At 43.3% G+C, this 11,921-nt stretch overlaps 1 long non-coding RNA gene across 2 annotated transcripts; it reads right to left on the reverse strand.

Moving 5' to 3' along the window:
- Positions 1 to 3,157: 3,157 nt before the first annotated feature.
- Positions 3,158 to 11,353, reverse strand: LOC146989626 (uncharacterized). 2 transcript variants are annotated; one of them, XR_015034380.1, is made up of 5 exons: positions 10,531 to 11,353; positions 10,160 to 10,242; positions 9,681 to 10,032; positions 4,964 to 5,025; positions 3,158 to 4,278 (listed from the first exon to the last, which is right to left on the reverse strand). It is a non-coding gene; the product is annotated as an uncharacterized LOC146989626 (long non-coding RNA). The 2 variants fall into 2 exon arrangements; XR_015034379.1 differs by having other exon boundaries at positions 9,681 to 10,242.
- Positions 11,354 to 11,921: the final 568 nt, after the last annotated feature.

Here is an 11,921-nt window from a genome sequence, read left to right on the forward strand (position 1 = left end):
TCAAAGCTTGAGCAATGACTTAATTAATGGATAATTAAAACAGTTGTATAATAATTGTAATTGTTTAAATCCTCACATTTTAGATGCTCATATTGTTGCCGAATCATTTTCTGTCAATCAAAAGCTTCTTATTTCTGTAAGATTTGTTCATCTAAAAGGAGAAATACATGATGAAGACACTGATTATTTGGATGAGGAAGAATTTCCATTGTGTCAACAGTCCTCTGCTGCCTATGATGAACTTTTTCTTACAACTAGCACAACGTCCTCCTGAGCTTTGGCAGCACATGATGTAAATACAGATAAGACACAACGTGAACACAGCGACGTCCTGCGAACGGCATAATGAAATTCGTGGAATGGTTGTTGTCATTGTCAGCTTTTACAATCCTGAGCTGAGGCAAGTGAAACTGATCAGAGGGAAACAAAAAGCTTGGGTCCATCCCTGCCTCACTCAGGCTCTCGCACCCACAGATGTCACACATCTACATGAGTGATCCCGGGGCTTTGAAACCCCTCAGCTGTAAAGATGTTGATATGCTTTAGATGAAGAGCCAGGCTATATGTGGGTGGATCTCGGGTCTGGCTTTATTGAAGCTGTATGTAAATCTTGAGGTCACGAGACTGTTAAAACAAAAGCCTGGATGGTGTTCCAGTGTCTTCATCACGGTTACGCTGACATTTCTTGATGCCTCTCAGCTGAAAGCAGTCTTCCTAGCTGGCATCAATTTGGAGGAGGAAAGACAAAAAGAAGCTGGCCTGTCTGTGATTTCTTCAAACATAGTGAGCAACAACTAGCTGTGTTTTTTTTGTTGCTTTATTTTTTTTTTTTTATCTCTGAGCTGAATCCCTCAGCTGCTGCTCTCCTTTCTTGTTGGTCAGTGATAGTCTGTCGTACTGTAACCCTTATGCAAATAACCATGATTATGAGCGTTCCCTTGACCCCCACAATTCTGCAAGTCGTCTTGATTGAGTGTGGCAGGCGGAGGAGGGGAAGGATATAATGGACTCCACCAACTTTAATGAGACAAATCTCGGCTACGGGCTGACATTTTGAAATAGTCCTTGTGAATGACAGTGTCAGCAGTCACCTTTACCAAAGCTTTCCAGGGAAGGTCCCTGTAATGATGGAGGGAATTAAAATGGCCTCCAAGGCGGTGGAGATAGCAGCCGCAGGATTATGGTGCAAAGCCACGCCTCTTAAATGAGCTCTGCTGCCACACCCTAAATAAAGAAGCAGCCTTTTCTGAGGAGTGCAGCACCCCGAGATTTGATGGAGGGATTACGGTGAATGTTAGTTGTTGAACACCATGATATTTGTTGAGACGAGCTGTCCCTCACATTAACTGCCCCGCCCTTCCCTTCCCTTCCCTTCCTCTCCTCCCCACTTGTTTTTTTGTGACTGGTGGTAGACAGGGACAAGCTCTGCTGTCATTACAAACTTAATAAGAGCAGAAGTGAGATTGATGAGAAAAACAAGAGGCATCAACTGCTCTTTTAATTAACTCTTGTCCCATAATGGTGCCGGGACGGAGGCACTGAGCAAAGAATGAGACATTTTCTTTCTCTTTCCACCCCTTTCTGTTTTGTTGCCTCGCTCACCCCCGATAATGAACAGCCTTCTGGGACCCAATTACATCCAAGGCTGCATTAGGAGCGCAGCAGGCCCAGTGGAAACTTCAGCTGAGTTTCCCCGCACTCCCCCCCACCACTCCCCGTTTCCCTGCTGGAGATGGCCTTCACTTGATTGAATTTTGAATGTGACACCCCCTCACCCCCCACCCGTCTTCTGTAGTCCCTTACCTTCGCCAGTTTTGACTCGCATGTCGTTTGAGATGGAGGCCGTGTATGTTTGTTGTTAGCCGTCCTTCACTTGATAACTGCCTGTGCTGATAGAGTGGCTTTGCATATGATGTGGTTATTGTTAACACACTAAAGCCTAAACAGGCTTCAGGGAGTGTTGTGTCCCTGCAACATGTGAGGACTATGTAAGACATCTTTAACCTCTGAACACTGCTGTTTTAAAACTGAGAAAATATGGATGGTATTGGCTTTAAAAAAATATATATTAAAGTCAGGCATATAATACTGAAAATGTGTTTTTTTTAATTATGAGATTCAATGGAATTTTTTTGTAATCAACAGTCAAGTGTTAATTGTTTCCTAAATGTTGTTAGGATGGGAAATCACTTTCTTTTGACAAATCACTTGGTCAAAATGTAAAAATACACATTTCTTTTTGCTGTAAGAAATTCTTTGTCCAGAACATGTGCTTGATCTCAAGTGATATCCCCAAAACAATCATGGCAATCACCAGTCATTTGGATTCATCCTCTGGAGACCATGACTGTCTGCACAAAATGTCATGGTTAATACACAATAATTCACTCTGGACCAACAGGAATGACATCAACATCCCCAGAGCCACGTCATTAGTATGGCTTAAATTCCCTCTGAATGTCAACACAACAGGCGCTTTGGAAAGAAATTGATTATATTATAATACTGGTCACTGTTTTCTGTGTTAACATTCCTGTACAGAGTATTCAAACGCACTTTACTAGAGCAGAACAGAGAGGCCTTTGCTGCTTCTAAATGCAATGCTTGGGGATATCTAAGGCATTAATAACAATTATTGGTGTTCTTTAGTTTCCTCAGACACCTTAAGTGTTGTGTATTGACTGCTATGCTAGAAAGAATGTTGCCTATTGATTTGACCGAGGCAGAAAGCGATGGTGTCCTTTTCCTGTAAGGCTGGAATTAACCCTTACATGCGGCCGGTACGTGAATAACGTACCTACAACAACTCAGCAACCGCCGCGTGAGCTCACAGGCAATCTCAACTGACGCCCTCAGAAAAGTCAAAGGAAACAAGAGATGGACACATATGACAGTATGCTGTGTGCTTGCTTTGGGAGCAGCAGAGTCGGTAAAACACAATTTACAACACAACACAACTTCTGGAAGCACCGAGTAGCGCTTCAGGTATCTGTTGTTTATCACTGGCTGATTTAAGTTTTTTCCCCTCCACAACTTCCTTTTCAGTTTTCCCATAGTTCACTGATACATGACACTGGAAACTCTGTTTTTGGTCCTTATCTGATAAAAGTGATTTTGAGCACTCAAAACAGCACAACATTTAAATCTGCGCGTAAATGTAAGAAATGTAAGGGTGTTGCAGCATCCAGTAATGTTTTTACTGGTCCATTGTCTTATCCCTAACCAACACTTTGTGTATACTGTACTACCATGCTTGGTCTACCTCCCTGTGGACTGTGTGGTTACTAACAGCTCATCCACTATTGCTTAGGGGTCTTATTTTGTTCTAGAAGAAAGACTTTATACTGTCAAACTCAGACATCCCTTGTGATTGAAGGCCGATGGGCATGGAACTCTCAGAGCTGCCCTCAAAGCTGCAACAATGCCTGCTTTCACACAGCCAACTTGTGGTGGGTGGAGTGGAAGAACAAAGGCAGGCTTGTTAGGATTTAGATGCCTTTATTATTCTTTTATTTGCCTGCAATTTCTTGTCTACATGCCCATATTCATTAAGATTTTGGCTACATTGGCTTGTGGGGTCTAAGGCTCTGGGATTAGTTACTGTATGTGACTCAGAACACATCAAGCACTCTTCTTTTACAGAAATCAATGTAAAGAAACTTAATCATAAAAAATTTATTAATATTCCTTTTGCTCATTGTGTATTCAGCTTAGATGTCCTGAAAACTAATGAGATTAAGACGCTGATGTGAGGACAGTCAAGAAAATAACAACAAAGATCAGTGGAAAGAAAAGTCCAACACAGAATACAGTATCTCATTGTTTATAAATCAGAGCTAACATTTTTAAATATCGTTAGTTCAATATTTAGTTCTTTTCTTCATACATTCTCAAAATATTACAACCATGTCATGTCTGGCAAAATGAAGAGATACACAAGTTCAGTTCACAAATTAGGCTGCAAACTCAAAACATAACAAATACGTCTTTACAGCATTTTGTGAGACAAGTTGTTTTTCCCCAGATTCTAAGATCATTCATGAAAAGATGCTGAGGTTTGACACAGAACTGCCAAAACATGTGTTTGGTGGAGTCTGAATAATTAAAATGATGTCCAAGTTTCATTAGGTGCTTGCACATGGACGTGGTCCCTCTCTCCTCAGCAGAAACCAAATGTCCCAAATCTGCAACAGTCTGCTGGGAAGACACATGGGCTTGAAGAGGTTCTCCTGTGGCCTTGCCGCTCGACCACTTAAAGCTCCACTTGTAGTAAAAGCACTGCAAAAGAGAAAAAGAGACTTAATTCTAATAAATGAATTATCAAAGAGCATTAATGGATGTTTCAGGGTACTTAGAAAACAACTAAATGATGCCTGGGGCTGGTTTGGTTCTTTTTTTTTTTTTTTTTTAAATATTGCCCTTTTAATCTTGAAATCTCAGTTTTGGTTCAGATAGTAAAAGGACTCTAATAAGCCAGTGTTTGGCTGCATAATGGGAAGAGTGGAGTTTGTTGCAACCCAGCCAATACTGGAGACTAAATGTCAGGATGCCAGTTTCTCCAGCTACAAGTTTGAGGAGTTTTTTTAATGTGTCTCCTGTGATCCATGATCTGCTTTATTAAAGCGGAGCAGCTCTTAATTAAAAGAAACCAATGTTGTCAAAATGTTAAATGTTTTTAATCAGCAACACTGTAAGACCTTTGGGCAAATAAAACTGTCTATTGAATTATTTGGGAAGAAATAATAACAAAGTTTTTTAAAGTTAAGTAAAGTAAAAACACTTCTTCAATCTTGACAGCACTTGACAGTTTTTGATACTCAGGTACATTTTGGTCGGTGCCAAATAAGGAGAGTTTCAACACCCAGCCGTAATGATGCCTCGTGTGTATTAGGTTACTAACCTCTGCCAATCACACCTTTTTTGTGCTTGTCACTATCACAGACCTGAGTCTGAATTGACCCACCAGAGCAGTGAGCAGGTCTCCAGCAGCTGCTGTGTCACTGGGGCCTGGTCGATATACAGTAGCTGGAGGGAGAAACCATCGACTGTCAGCTGGCGAGATCACAAGAGCTACAATCCTCCTGTAACAATGCTGCCTAAATCCCCAATCAGAAATCGCTTGTTATGCCCCTTTCTGTGTCAAAACACTCCCTTATTACATGATTGGACGAAATGGTTGATGGCTTTTTATTTTTTTATTTGTAAAACAGGTCTCTAACCAGATGTAAATTCTAATAGGATGCAAATTTGCTCTGCTTATTCTGGTCGAGTTTCCACAGAGTCCCAATCCCTCTTAAGCTTCTTGTTGACCGCGTATGCCAGCTTTGTGTACACAGTTGGCTCCTGAGCTATTCCAACCGCATTGTTAATGTCTGCCCTTTTGTGCTGCTCAGTTCCACCGGAATAAACAGAATCACACGTGCAAAACTATTTCCTAACACAGATAATTAGCCGAAGAAACAATCCAGAGTATGAATAATAATGTGCCTCGCTAACATTATAACTTTTAAGCATGGGAAAAGGAGGGATTTGAATGCCAAGGGAAATGAGCTTATCAAATAAAGCTCGAAAATGTGCAGTGAATGAAATGAGTCAATCATTTTAATGTGAGATGGGAGCCCTGAGGAGAATAAATAAGCAATCGTCACATCATGCAGGGAGAACAAATGAGCATGGTACACAATTAGGCAGGGTCACATTCTGCCAGAGCTGTGAGCGTGGGATGGGCTAATGAGCTGTGCGAGTGAGTATGTGTGTGTCTGTTTGTGCCAATGTGTATAGGAAGAGAAAGAGGAAGTCGGAGATGAAAAAGCTGATCCCTCGCCCTCAAAATTCTGATGTACAGACTAAGACAGCCAGACAGCCAGACACACAAGCGGGAAGTCAGGCGAGAGACAAAGATAAAAGTAAGAGGGGCTGGTGGAGAAGAGGTGGGCTATCAGTTGACTTGGCATCTGGGGCAAGTAGACATGCAGGCAGACAGAGCAATGGGCAGGTACAGCAGCCAAACAGACAAAAAGAAGAGAAGTGCCTCAGAAGGACCAACGGCACAGAGCTTTCAAAGGCGACTCATAGTTATTAACTATTCAATCACATAAAGGAGAGCTGAAGGCGTGAAAGGTTGCGGACCGAAGCACTTTTGCTTCAGTGCATTAAGAGCCTGGTCCAGCACTCTGGCTGCGTGAAAGAGAAATAGATTGCCTCCCAGGAAGATGACTGCTCAAAGGAGTTGGCTTTTTCCCCTTAATAACAGCAATCTGCTGTGAAAATCTAATCCCAAGTACCATTTACACTGAATCTAGATAACTTCTGCTCGGAAAAGCGTACAATATGAATATTTCATTTCCTGATATATACAAATAAACAGAACAAGCCCCCCCATCAATCAGGGGACATTCTCAAAGTAAGTGAACTGGAAGAGCAAATTGCTAATGAATGCCATGCTGCTGGAAATGCACATTTTTAAATGGCACTGTGGGTAGATTGTACAACTGGCTGAAATGAAAATACAATTCTTCACATGAGCGTAAAATGTATTTGATCGCACAGACATGGGTGTACATGACCCATATGGTCATAAAAAAGGGAAGATATTAAGTGAAACACTCACAGTGTTGATAACCTGAGTGACATATACACAGCAAACAAACCAAGCATGAACACTGTCCCTCAACTAAAGTAATAGCTCCATCTTTGCCATTAAAGTCAGATATGGATGCACCCTTTAAGCCCCCTACTCTCCTTCTCACTGGCCTAATTCTCCCTCCTCAGTGGTGGATAAGAGGGATCAGAAATCCATCCATATGCATGGCCAACTATCTGTAGAGGGGATGTCAGGTCTCAGCCTGGCCAGCTTTCTGAAAGTACTGGTAATGACACTTAATGAAAGCTAGGGAGCTGGGCTGTGAGAGGGAAAGCCTGCGCAAGTATTCCCTCAGCCCCCACCCAGCATCCAGACCAGGCCTTCAGACGCCATAAATAAACAAACGTGCTGCGTGAGAATAGATGTGGTATTTCACTAGCTCCCCTCGTGCCATTTCATCCACTTATTTATCTATTTATTATTATTCCCTGGATCACTGGTTAGCTTTCAGCCCACATCTATACTCCTGACTCCCTGCAGGTTTTTGAAATGCTCCAAAACATTAGTTGGACTTTGCTCCAGTCACCCAGCGGCCATTAATGGGGCTGAGTTTTCATCAGTTCTCCAGCGGTGTCCACAAATAAACACACATCAAGAGCTGTCAGACCACTGCAAATCGAGCAAATATGCAGACATGCCACAGATCTCTTAATACCAATCGCAACGCTCATTCCACTTTTCCTAACGGATAAACAAACTATCAAATCCCTTCTAGTCCTGGTTAAGCTGTCATCTCTTTAACTAGTGGCATACAAAGGAGCAGCTGTGTCTCTGGTGATGCAGGTGATATTGCTGAAGCTGGGAAGAGAAGGATGGGTGTGTGTGTGTGTGTGTGTGTGTGTGTTCTGGTTGCAATGATGCCTGTGTTGAGAAGGGCGGTGAAGCTCAAAGTAAACAGAGGGAATGAGGGGATAGAGAGGCTCTTCTTAGCACAAGACCCTATTCAGTACAGTCAACACATGGCAGATTGGGTTCACATCTTTCTCCCTTCACTCTCGTGCTGCGTCTGTCCTCCCACCACCAAAACTTATCCCTTCAATCAGCCCCAATTTCCCTCCTTTCAATTTGAGAGGATATCGGGGTAGAATTGTGTTGCAGGCAAATGTCAGGTAACACAAATCTGGCTTACTGTGAGGCGGTGGTATTGGCTGAGGAAAATTAGATGGCTTCAACTGCGGGACACCATTCCTCCGACAAATAACCCCTCTCTGAAGCAACACACGGAATTCATATTTTATTTAGAAAAAGTTAGAAGTTTCCATGGTGACGCTTGAGTGACATGTTTACTTAAAGTGTCCCATGTGGCCTTTGGTGAACGCTACCTGCGACTAACACTCATCCGTCTGTCTGTCCAGAGGAGAGACGACGTCATCGGGGGTCAGTTGAGCGAAAAGTTTCCCGGCTCTGAACGGCGCCAGGGAGGTGAGACCTTTGATCACAGCCACCCTCAACATTTCCCAGCTAACTGCACAAATGTGTCTTCAGTGTTAACAAGCTTTAGCCATCAGTCGGGGGCCCGGGGCCACACAGGTGGGGGATGACACACGCCGGGGAAGAGTCGAGCAGATTATAACTGGGGGTCAGCGCGGGTGCAGACGGAGAGGAGTGCTAAACATGGTTGTATGTAAAAGAGAGTCTGTGCTCTGTGAGACGGAGAGAGAAATGCGCTGGGGGGGGGGGGGGGGGCGGCTGCATTAGCGGCAGGACCCAGAGGCACAGCCCCGGTGGGGTGAGGTGGGCATGGAGGGTGAGGTGAGGTGAGGAGGGGGGGGCTTCAAACACTGATGTGCAGGCTGTTCAGGGATCTCAGGCTGCCGATTTCACAGCTGGAAAACACAGACCATTAGTCACACAAACACACCGAGGCCTATGCTAATCCCAGAACAAGAAAAATCAACATGACAGCCAATAAAATCCTGGGAGTTATGCAGCAGCTTTGCTTTTCAGTGATACTGTCTGTGATGTGCTGGTGAGTGTTTGTATTGACCCATGTTTCAGATGAGCCACTCCAGAAACACTCACGCTCCGTCTGAAAGCTCGCCGCTTTGTCACTGACACTGTCTCTGGAGTCGGCCGGAGCGAAAGCAGAGAACGTGTAGTCACAGAGAGGGGCTTGTATGGATTTGCCACCCCTCTTTCAGAGGAGAAGTGGGGTCGCTGCCAGGACTATAACAGTTTAACACGGCAGAATGATCAGAGCCAAAGTTACAAAATCTTGGACCGTCTCAGGTCAGAGTCTGCAACGTGTCGCTTGTAAACTTGTTCAGAGGAGACACACTAACAACAACCGTGCCGCATCAGATGTGTTTAACAGATGCAAGGGCTTTCAGAGACAACGTAATTCACTGCTGCTGATGAAAAAGTTGTATTTCTAAATGAAAGACTGACAGCTCACGCCATGCTGCTGCACTAACATTTCCCATTCTGGTCTGCAATACATGCTGCATCCTGTGGCTGCTTGTGTTGCTATTTAAAGCAATCTACTGGATTTGTAATGCACGTTTACTTTGCGCGCAATTAGTTAATGTATTTACAGCTCATATGGATTCACGGCACAAACCTATGCTGTGCAAATACACCATATACACTTTTAGGGCAAATTCAAACAAAGTAATGCTCCGTTTCAACTTAATCAATCCGTTAAATATAAACTTTGTGAGATGATGGTGTGTGTTTGATTAGCACCACAAAAGCAAGATCCTACATGTGCATGAGTGCGGGTGATGCCGGAGTAGGTAATTAGTTCTTGGCTGGAAAAACATCAAATGAAACATGTGTCTAAAAATAAAAAATGTCATTATTTTTCAGCACAGAAAAATATCAGAGCATCCTCGGTACATTTTCAAAACTCTGATGAATGTCTCTGATGAGTTTCAGCAGTCAGTTCTTTGTAGTGTGTTAATTATGCTAAAAGATCTGAATGGCGCTGCACAATGTTTCTGTAAGGGTCCAACATGTACACACATAGAGCTGAAAATGTGAATTTTTGACCTGCATCACAATATTTGCAGGTCTGTGTGTATTTCATGGTATATACCTGGATCTCTTCCTCTTCAATCCTCTTCTTGTCAAGCTCAGCTTTAAGTCTCCTGACCTCAATTTGCCGAGCTTCCACATGCTCCTGCAGGTGGATTTGTGTTCCTGTATACACACACACACACACACACACACACACGCACACACACACACAAAGATACACATACACACAAAGACAAACGCATATGCACAAAGAAAGTGCACTGTTGAATTTGCGAGTAAAGTGCGCGCGCGCACACACACACGCACACACATATATAACCCTCATCTGTCCACTTTCTCTTTCTTGGCGGAGATGCATGATCTTCGTACTTTGCTCTTTTATTTTCACTGCCAGTTTTTCATTTGCTCGCCTGCAGCAAAGTTAGAATATGATAAAATGTGCATTAGCTATTGTTGGGATAGAAACCAATTACTGTGCAAGTGCAAGAGAGATCTGAGTAGTAGCGGTAGTGTGGGGTGTATTAAGGTCTTACTTACGCTCTAGGACCGGCTGGTTGACAGTGGAGAGCGGGGTGCAGATGTGAGCTACGACTGACCGACAACAAAACCTCCATCTGGTGCTGGGACAGAGAGGGAGGGAGAGAGAGAGACAGGACATTAAGGACAGGGGCAGGAGCAAAGTAAAATATATATTTTTTAAAACAACAACAAAAAAACACATACAGTATAAACTGTGTTAAAGCCTCAAAGGTAAGAGACATAGTGGGATTAAGAAGCAAGCAGACATTTAGATGACTAGTTATGGTGTTAGATTGATGAGGCCTATGCATGTGATAATGTTTGACCTGGATTACCTTAACGTTATGCCTGATAGTATCAATGTCTTTATGAAAATAACACACTCTTACTTGACAGCCTGCAATGGCCGCTGCTCTTGGTCCCACTGAAACTCAGCTATTCAATCCTGCAGGGGGACAAAAGCATCATTAAAGATGGTACAAGCTGAAAAACAGTAATAATAATATTGGGTAAAATAAATCTGACATATTTACTTTTGAGTGTCATTTTCACATTGATGGTGTCTGATTAAACAGCACAAATGCTGCTAAAAATGGAACATCCGTCTGTGCATAGTAAATACTGTATACTACACCATGCCGGGGCTTATATGTGAACTTATCAGGAAAGTGCACACCTCCAAGATGTTTTGGGAGATGTAACTTTAACTGAGCAGGGAGGACAAACTTTATTGCACCATAACTGTAAGTGTAAGTCATCTGAGGATCCAGCCACCTCTAAGATTTCCATTTTACTTTCCTATTTTGTGCAATAAGGGATGCAATAAGGCACAAACGTGCTCCTCATCAAAGTGCTGTCACCTCTTCACTGCTTCTGACCGACGTTATTGCCAGTGCCCTTAACACTGCTTGGCCCGCTCCTCCCTTTGTCAGGTCATGAAGACATTTTTAATAATGATTATGCATTTGCCTTACTTAGCATTCTTCTCCATATCACAGCTTGCATAGCCTGTCGACATAAGGATCTATTTCTCCACCGGTGAACTTGCTATCTAATGAAATCCTTTGTGCTTCCTAATGACACACATTGGGTGGTATTTTCAAAATATAATTCTGATGTAGACTTACTTCATGGACCTGGTCTGAAATAATGAATTACAGGCGCTGTGATCAAAATCTGTGCACAGCCTTTCAGTGGCTACTCTGTTGTGTCACTCAATTCCCTGGCTTGAGCTCTACAGCCATTTCCTGCTAGTCAGGGAGACGGGGGCTGTGAGCTCACCACCACCATCACAATGACCTTTCCACAAGCCCAGGGAGCACGCAATGCAGAGGAGAGGCAATAAAAGTAATGAAAGAAGCAAAGGCAATTAAAGTGGTGTGTGTGAGGGGAGCGTGGCGGAGATGAGCCTAACTGGAGGCAGCCCTGGAATGCACTACAGCTCCATATCCACCATAATCCCTGTGTGATCGCAGAGCAACCCTGGTGTGCTCCCAGTCTGATCATCCTCCCGCTGCATTCACCAGCTAATCCGAGCAAAAGGACAGCCATGCACATACACTGTACACACACACGCACAGACACGCACGCGCATGTATTAAAGTCATTCAGACACACATACACATACACACACGTCTCTGCACACGATGCCAGAGTAATTATTATAGGCTGCATACAATATGTACTGCACGACAAAGTGAGGAAACTACTAAAAATAAATTACCAAACACAAACACTTTCAGGCACAAATGCACGCGCGCACACACACACACGCTCACAC

Source organism: Trachurus japonicus, chromosome 3, assembly GCF_045865225.1.
Source record: "Trachurus japonicus isolate A0001 chromosome 3, Traja_1.0".
Lineage (NCBI taxonomy): Eukaryota > Metazoa > Chordata > Actinopteri > Carangiformes > Carangidae > Trachurus > Trachurus japonicus.